The sequence below is a fragment of the Malania oleifera genome, chromosome 5 (genome assembly GCF_029873635.1).
Source record: "Malania oleifera isolate guangnan ecotype guangnan chromosome 5, ASM2987363v1, whole genome shotgun sequence".
NCBI lineage: Eukaryota > Viridiplantae > Streptophyta > Magnoliopsida > Santalales > Ximeniaceae > Malania > Malania oleifera.
This window is the reverse complement of record NC_080421.1, coordinates 34,584,225-34,594,221: the sequence shown is the minus strand read 5'-3', so window position 1 is coordinate 34,594,221 and position 9,997 is coordinate 34,584,225. Positions and strand designations below refer to the sequence as shown.

Sequence of the window (9,997 nt, the reverse complement as noted above, 5' to 3'; positions counted from 1 at the left end):
AAAATTTGTAAAAAGACAAGTTTTTTTTTTAAGATAAATTTCATTTTCTTTTAACAAACATCAAATGAGGTTTTTAACATTTTTTATACTTTAGGAGACGTTCGTGACATTTTTGAAATTTCAGGAAAGATATTTGTCTTTTAAGCAAACTTAAAAAAAATGAATATCTTTTATCCTATTAATTATTGTATTCTAGTAATCATAAGAGAGGGAGAGGGGACTTAATCCCGTCACTAGGACCTCTTATTTGACAATAAAAAATTCACAAATGATACTCCTTATATTATAATTATAAAGTTCTATTCTAATCTATTCCAAATGTTTCAAACATGCGGCTCAACATGAACTTTATTATGTGGTTGGTTCAAGGTATAAACTTGATTCATTAGGAATTGAAACTAAAATTCAAGGAAAATTAAAGTTTGAAATTAAATATAAGAAACATCAAAGACACGTGTATATATATACTCTATGCGTTATCTATGAAATATATCATAGGCATTACATTCTTAAATGAGTTAAAATTATTAAAGTTTGTGTAGGAAATAAAATAAGTCAAAATTTAAATTCTAAATTTCGTTAACTTATAGAAAAGTATATGCACTTAATACGATAAATGACAATACAATTTATAATTACAATGTGCACTTACATTAACTCAAAGCATCAATTAAAACCATATAATTTACATGTTCTTGAAAAACTTTAGTGGATGTGCCCAATTATATTAAAAACAATAGAAGAAAATTCAAGGATTGAATAACAAAATTTTCCATTTTGAAAGTAAACCATATGATCTAATTATAATTGCACAATTATATTCAAAAGAGTAGAAGGAAATTCAACAAATTTAGTGAGTGAAGGAAACTTCAACAAATTCTAGGGCAGGAAAGATAATGCATTTTACAATGAAACAACAATCCAAAAAAAATAAATAAATATTGAATAACAGTTTGAATGTAAAAAATAAAATATTATCGGCAAAAAATTAAATTCAAATACCAAAACAATGAAATTCAAACCTTAAGAGTAATGTTTATCCACGAATCTTTTAACACAAATCACAAACTCTCTCTCCGATTATCGAAGTTTTGGATGAAATAAAAATAATTTAAAAATCTATGCACTGAACATGAAAAACATAACTTATCTCATCTCCTTATATAACTTTCGATTTGATGAAATCCGCAACGGTCACCTGCTCCGGAGTCTTCCTTCAACGGCAACCTGCTCGGCTCTATAACAGGTACTCTGTTCATGTAAGAAAGGAGGAAGAACGGGCGAGATTATTTTGAAGCAAATCTCGCTACTCCAAATAGTAAGATTTACCACGCATCAAAAGGCGGTTGGCAGAGTATTAATTATTCCAATAAAATCTTGCTACTTGGAGTAGCGAGATTTATCACGTGTCAAAAGACGGTTGGCAGAGATTTACCACGCGTTGAAAGGCAGCTGACAGAGCATTAATTATCCCAATTAAATCTCATTACTTGGAGTAGCGAGATTTGCCACGCATTAGCACGAGCCCTTCAGTCAAAAGTAAATTTCGCTATTTCAAGTAGCGAGATTTGATTAATATCGCTATTTGGAGTAGCGAGATTACGTTAGAGTCATTCTGGGAAATACTTATCAGAATGAGGTATTATTAAATATATTTAAAAAAAAAATTAAAACGGGAAAAAACTCAACATTCTGAGGCTTTGAGCGAATAAAATCAGTCCCGGTTGCCACTCCAGGTCCTCTGCTCTTAATTCCAGGATCGCAAGCCCCTTTGTGTTTCACACATCTCGACATCTTTTACCCCCTGCCATGCTTGATTCTCAACTCCAAGGTAGCTTGCTCTTTTTCAGAAACCAAAATCCTGAACTGGGTTCTACTCGGATTCTATTAAAACTACCTGTTTTGGCTTTTTACGAGCCCAAGGGATTTCAAATTCTTCCTCTTCAACTATAAAAATGTCGTAATTCATGTAAGCTCTTTTCAATCTTTTGGGTTGTTGCTCTTTTTCCGCCATTGGAGTGGGAGTTCTTCTTGGAAGGGGCATACGTGCTGTCCGCAATACTCGGTGTTTGGATAATGGCATGGCGTTTCATTCTGTTCTGCATTTTTAATTTCTATTTTCATTCAATCGCCAGCAAGTTCTTGTGAAGAACATTGAAGGGTTGGGATCTTCTGGGGTTTGGCTTTGGTATAGAACCGAGTGTCGGTTTTAGTATCGCTATACTCACCAAGTGTAACAGAGAAAAGCTTTTTTTTTTTTTTTTGGGTGAGGAAAAACTCAAAAAGGAAAGCAAAGCCGAATCTTACTTCATAACTGTTCTTGACTGTATAGGTTTACCGCTACAATATTGAAAATTTTCCATATATAGCCTAACCCAATATAAAAGTAATCCCCCGTGATACGCTGTCTTCGTTTGTTCTCCTCTCCTTTTTTGCACTTCTCATGATTTTTGGGGGGGGGGGGGGGGGGGGGGGGGGGATTTGCAGAATGGTGAACGCAAAATTAAGCATATGGTTAAATTTCCTAGTCCTTGTGTTGATCTTGCTGAGAGCAGAAGGTCGCAATATCAGCATTACCTATGTCCAGAGCGCAGTGGCAAAAGGAGCTGGTGAGAGCTGCAATTGCATTAAAATATATATATAATAAGACTACATCTTTGTTTCTTGACTTTATGTCCAATCTTCGTTGCTTTATTGCAATTTTTGTGGGTGTTATCTTAACATCATATTCAAGGTTTTGGAATTTGATGTCTTGTGCAGTTTGCTTGGATGGGAGCCCCCCAGCTTATCACTTTGATAAGGGGTTTGGTGCAGGGGCTGATAATCGGTTGGTTCACTTAGAGGTTGGTCTTTTTCATTTCTTATCATATACCATTTGTTCTTTCGTTCCACTCTCATTTTTTGCGAGGCTATGCAGAGCCCTGGTAACGCGATGTGGGGGCTTGTTTGTTTCTTTTGGCTCCTCAGGGAGGAGGATGGTGCAACAATGTCACAGATTGTCTTACTCGAAAGAGCACTCGGTTAGGTTCATCGAAGGAAATGCTAAAGCGCATTGCTTTCACTGGGATTCTAAGCAAGGAGAAAAAATTCAACCCAGGTCCAGCCTGATAGATGGCTTATTGTTTTATGATTTTACCTCTTTCTTCAAATGGGGTCTGTGGATTCGCAAAATCCTTAATTGCTATCTAAGAGAAAATGTTAAACTTTACTTCAATATCCAGACTTCTATAATTGGAATAGAGTCAAGATCAGGTACTGTGATGGAGCATCTTTTACTGGTGATGTGGAAGAAGTCAATCCAGTAAGTTGTTTGAATTATATAACGAAGGCTCTTAAACTATACTATTTAAGCATTTTCAGCTCATTTTTTTTTTTTTTAAATATGTCAATTGGATTAGGCTACTAAACTTCACTTCAGAGGAGCGAGGATAATTCCGGCTGTCATAGAGGATCTATTAGCCAAGGGAATGAAAAATGCTACAAATGTATGCCTCATACGATGATTCCGCAATTTTTGTCTCATTTTTGTTATTCTTTTTAGTAACTGATATGACATTATGACAGGCTGTTCTCTCTGGCTGCTCAGCTGGTGGATTGGCTTCCATTTTGCATTGTGATAGCTTCAAATGCCTACTTCCTGTGGATACTAGAGTTAAATGCGTTTCAGATGCTGGTTATCCATGCGTAAGCTCATTATGAGATTTTCTGCTTCAATATTGTATCCAAAGCCATGTGAAAGTTATTCTACTTTACATGAAAATAAGCATCTTGTGCTCTATGACAGGAAAGATGTCAATGGAGCCTAATATATTGAAAATTTCTATGATGGAGTCGTCACAACGCATGTACTCTCTCTCTCTCTCTCTCTCTCTCTCTCTCCCACACACACACACACGCACACTCACACTACACACAGATTTTCATTTTGGGTAATAATTTAATGTTTGTTGGCACAGCATTTTGTCAGACAATAATGCACAAAAAGGGAAATTTGCCGTCCACTTCAAGTCGATTCATCAATTTTGGTTTTTGATTTATTTGTTTTCTGTTGTGCAGGGATCAGCAAAACATTTGCCTTCATACTGCACTTCACGAATGAAAGCAAAGTTGGTAAGTTGGCGGTTCTGATAATTTTCACTCTTCTCAACTTCTTTGTTGCTCTTGTCGATAAATTTTACCTTCATTTTGCAGTGTTTTTTCCCCCAGAATGTGGTCAGACAAATCAAAACACCACTATTTATATTAAATTCAGCCTATGATTCATGGCAGGTTAGCTCATTTCTGGTTCCTGTTAAAATTCATTGTCAAGCACGTGTGAATTATTCTTCCCATTACAGTTTTATGTGGAGAACTCTTTTATGTATGTACCATTTTATTTCCTCATAATACTAGACTGTTTGATTCAATTTTTAAAAAAAATAAATTTTGAATATTGGAGTGCAGGGTACTTGATGCTTTTGAATAACTTGGAATGAATGGAACATTGATAACATGTTCTTGAAGGCATCTATGGATAAAATATATGTGACGAAATCATGCACTTTAGGGTTAGATCATAATGTGATGTTGATGAGTCATCCCTTGGAAGTATATTTCTCTTTGTTATTTTGCTTCTACCTAAAATATGTTTTTCAATTACATTCTTAAAACAATTTGACATTTTTTCTCTTGCTACAATGAACAATTTGTCATTCTTTAGAGGCACACTGCTAACCTGTTTAAGGTGGCCACACAAGTTTGAACGGCACTCAATGCAACATTTCTTCAAATGGAAGTTCTTTGTTATTTCTTGATATGGAATATATGTTGCCAAGTCTGACAGGTTGTGAATGTACACCACCTCTAAATTACTACTATTTGTTTTTGTTTCTATTATTGATGGCAGTTCAACATGTAAAAATGAGTGTGAAAAGATTGATAAGATGCCTAGATATGTTTTGGTGCCTTTCGGCTTTCAAAATCTTGAAGAGCAAAAAATGCATGTTAGGTTGGAAGATGAATTGGCTCAACTCTTGCTGTAGAAAATTGTTTGTGTTTTGTTTAGCTATATTCCTTTTCTGGGTAATCCCTTTAGTTAATCTATAGATAAGACCTTTCATTACCCTCATCATAAGTCATTTCATTTCCCTTATCATATGGTGCACTTATCCTTCATGTTGGACCCATATCATTCATGTGGAACATATCCTTTGGGACATATCCAACATGGCATTACATGTTTACTTGTTTAGTCTCATTTCTATAGAATTATTATTGTGCTTCTGAATTTAGTTCTTGTTATGTCTCCCTTCTAGAAAGGAAAATGACAATATTTATTGTCCACTGGTAAAAGTTGTAACGACTTGCTTAATTAAATGGTTTTTTTTTTTATACTATGATATTCTACATGCTCTGATACCATACTGGGAAAAAAAAACCCAATCATAACCTAAGCAGCAAGAAATAGAAATTGAATAAACATATCCATATGTAAATATATACAATACCATACCATACAATACCAATACCAGAGTACTAACATGTCTCCCAAAATTTACACATATAACTGAATTCCCAAAATACCCTCAGCTAGCTAAGGCAATACAGAAATCCTCCACTATACTCACTTTATTGACAGGGCACAACAGATGCCCCTCTACCTCTGAGCCTGGTCTGTTTGCCTACCTGGATCACCTGAAAAATGTTTCAATACTAGGATGAGCCAACGCTCAGTAAGAAAAATATGCTTTTATTAGTGTGTGGCAAATGAGCTACTATATATATATATATATATATATATATATATATATATATCATGAAATTTGTTTTCATATAAACATGAATAACTGAATACAAAAGTACGGTACAAATAATAAAATATATCACCCCTTTCCATGTTGCTTAACATAGCAGTTTTTATAGGTTATAATTCAAAATACTTCTAGCGTACATAAGTAGGGTCCTTGTTTCTGTAAATCAGTACGTACGTAATAGTAACTGAAACTGTTTCCTGTGGCTATCTGTGTGTCATGACTTACCCCCTCATGACAGAGTTGTGCGGCCCATAAGCTGGATTTACCCTGACTGGCCAACCAGGAATAAATAACTGAACTCCGTCAATCGATCTGCCCACATCAACCCATATCCGGATGGGGAGCCTAACCTCTTCAAGGGCCTAGGTGATCGACTTTATCACGTATTATCTGAATAGGTGGTTGCACTCATAAAGTAACATAATATCTGTAGCAACGGTACCGTGCTCTGTAACTGCAAGTCCAACAGGGTCTGATATCATATAATATATTTCTATACATAACTATCTGATTTACCATGATTCTGAAGTAATCGTAATAACCATGATACTGCATAACTGTACTGTAATTCATATGTCGTAATACTGAGAACTAAATAATCATAACACTGAAACTGCATAATCATAATACTGATATTCGAGTAATCATAAATCCGTATAATCATGGTACTAAAATCCATAAAATCATGGTATTGAAATTCGCATAATCATAATACTGAAATTCATAAAATCATGAAATTAAATTCATAAAACATATCCCCGTACCATATTCATATTCACAAGCCACACCATGCTAAATACATAATTTTCATAATTAAATAAACTGTATAGTATTTTAAGAAATACCTAGCATAACATATTTCCCTTACCTTAACTTTGAAAAGCCCCTATGATAAACTAGCCTAACACCCGCAGGGCCTTCTACACAACACTCTGAAACCAACATATGTCAGAACATAATATTAGTATTTTTCCACTTACATTATTTCCTATAATTGCCATAAGGCCAAAAAGGGACTAAAAGATCTTACCCTGAATCTTGGATAAAATCTAACTCTATTTTTCCGACGATCTGCTCCGGCAGATTTGTAGAGAACTTCGCCAGGAGTGTCGTGGTAGCCTCAAATCTTTGATTCGGTGACTGGTGGGGCCAGAATCGAAGAGAGAAGTGAGAGGATTCGTAGGAGAGAGAGAGAGGAGAGAGAGAGCGGCGCGAGAAATGAATAAAAATCCGGTTTTTATCTATTTATAGAGCTAGATTCGCCGACGAATCCTTCAGTAAATTCGTCGATGAAGTCCTGTATTCGTCGACGAAATTCAAAGCAGCCCGAACCGTCTCTCGGTATTTTCTCGTCGATGAAGCCTTGTATTCGTAGACGAAATCCTAAAGACCTTCGTCGACGAAGCTTGGGCAATTTCCTGAAATTATGATTATCCCCCAAAATGCAAAGTCGTCGACGAACGCGGTGCTTTCGTCGACGAATTTTACGGCTTCTTTCTGTTTCTGTTTGTATTTCCTCTCCCTCTTTATTATTATAGTGCTATATTTTTTTTGGGTCACCACGAATGTACTTTTAGGATTGAATTTAATCCACGAGTTCTCATCATTAGCAGAATATATTCCGAAGAGTTTCTAAGCACTTCATCTCTCCAGTTTATGATCCTTGCTCCCCTGGTAATTCTAACTCTCTGCAATTTTGTTACTCCTCAGATACATAACATTTTGGCACCCGGTGTTAATGATCCGCATGGTCACTGGCATAAATGCAAGGCTGATATTGTGCAGTGCTCACCTTGTCAGCTTCAATCCATTAAGTTATAGTCATAAATTTCAGTGTTGCATAGAATGCCCAAAGAATGATTTATAATTAGAATTAAGAAATTGCATATCAGGCCACTAAAAAAACTATTATAATTCACTATTTGTTAATCAAGAAATTTTGTTTTTATTTTTAGAACTTTTTTGTATAAATGGAAGTAAAAATAATTTTAAATGTTGTATTTATTCAAAATTTGTCTTATTTATTTACTCTTTAGTTTTTCACATAAAATTTAGTATTCTTACATAAATAAAATTAAATCGAAAATCACGGTAACATTATTTAGTGCCGCTTCTTAACAATGACCTGTTGCCTTCATTCTAATTTTTGTTTTGTTTATTTGTTTCAAAATTTTAATGCAAAAATTATAAACATGACACTAAAAAATTTATAAAATGTCAAAAGCTGGGGGTATTTAGTATGAAACTAGAGCATAAAAGACTAAAATGACATGCAGATATTAGTTGAAAAGATTAAAAGGTAATGAATCAAAGCGAAAGCTCCCTGAAATGTTAAAGGGTGTCTATATTAATTTTTAATTCATGTACCTGTTAATACCTGTCCAAGCAGCTAGCTGAGTAATGAGCTGGTCCCAAAGGGATATTCTACAGCGAGTTTGGCTGTCGAAGAACTGGCTGACGGATTTGGTGTTTATTTTCAGATTTTAGAGCACAATTTTTAGCTGCATTGGCAAGGCTGGATGGTGTTTCATCTAGTGGAAGGTTTATTGATAGCTGCTATGACCACTGCCAATCAGAAAAACAGGAAACATGGTTTGGAGATGAATCTCCCTTACTGAATAAGACCGCAAGAGATTGCTCCATCATCATCATCTTCTTCTTCTTCATATTGATATGTTTTTTTCATTCTCATACACAATTGCTAAAAGTGTCAATAGAAAATCTCATATTTCTTGCATGAATTATGTGTATATACATATACACTGCAGACAATTGCAAAGGCAGTTGGGGACTGGTATTACGATCGGAGTACTTTCCAGGTGGTAGATTGCGCTTATCCATGCAACCCTACTTGACACAACCAGGTTTATGGCTAAAAAGAACACCAATATTCTCATGGAGTGAAGAGATACAATTGGGTCATAGTGAAATTTATGAATAATGTTGCGGGGTAAAATTTGCTAGGATGCTCTTTCGACTTCCGTTGATCTGAAAGGGGAAGAAAATGAAGGCTTGGAGGACCCGAGGTGTACTCCGGGGGATCATTCCGATGCTTAAGTAAGAGAAATGCTTTTAGAGAGGTTGAATGCAATAGTAGAATGAGTTGAATGACTTACCTTGGTCTTTTCTCCAGATCCCTTCTTATAGGGGCTCGAGTTGACCGTAGGTTGGCTCAAATTTATTGCGCGGGGGCGTGAATCGCTCCCTAGTCATAAGTGCATGCACCTATTACTCGGCTATTAAAGCTACTGGCGTGGATCTCTCCTCCTCTTTATTGGGTTGGAGCTGATCACTCGTCAGAATGTCAGACCCGGAGAAGGTGCAAGATAGGCGTTGACTTGCCCTCATTGGCTAGATTATTTTGGGCGTATCAAATAAGCTTGCCAAATAAGTGAGGGAACCAACTCCACCAGACTTGTTGCTTGGGTCATTGATTGTGATCTCTTATCATTAGCTCAATAAAATCTTTTTATTTGAGCTTATTAATATTAATATTATTATTATTAGTGTTGAAATGTATGATGTGCATCAAAAAATTTTCAGAAAAGTTGAGTTTTAACAAATTTTTCTTGCACCCAAAAAAAAAACAACACCTACAATAATTAGCACACCCATATATCAATAAAAATATCATAACATTTATGAGAGAGAACTTATCTAAAGACCTTTTCGACTTAATTTATTTAGTCGATTAAGCACTAAAATTAACTCAAATGGTAACTCCTCAAAAAAATTGAGTAGCAACGTATGAAAATACCCAATGTAGCAAGATTTGCAAAGAGTAGTCACCCTTGGTTGAAAAAAAAAGAGGCTAAAGTGGAAGCCAACCTTCAATTCCTTGAATATCTTAATGATCAACTCAGCCACATTACCTGCCAAATAGTATCATGCTTGATAAATATTGATCAATAGTGAGAGCATGAGGAAACGAATTAATTGTACAAATTGAGTTGGCAAGCATGATAATAAGGATGGATTCCCCTAATTTTGTTCCTATGTGCATGCTATGAGCTCTATCTTTAGTGCACACTTAATAATGGGCCATACCGAAATCAAAATGTGTTTTAAGACTCTCTCTCCCCATGGTCTATTTCCTCTCTAACTTCATATTTCTCTCTTCTTTTTTCTCTTTTAATATTCTCTATATTCTCTTTATATCTCCATGTTTCTCTCTTCTCTATCTCCACATTTCTCTCTCTCTTCTC

At 35.3% G+C, this 9,997-nt stretch overlaps 1 pseudogene; it reads left to right on the top strand.

Annotated features, from left to right (window-relative positions):
- Window positions 1–1,755: 1,755 nt before the first annotated feature.
- On the top strand, window positions 1,756–8,647 carry LOC131155447 (pectin acetylesterase 8-like; annotated as a pseudogene).
- The last annotated feature ends 1,350 nt before the right edge of the window (window positions 8,648–9,997 follow it).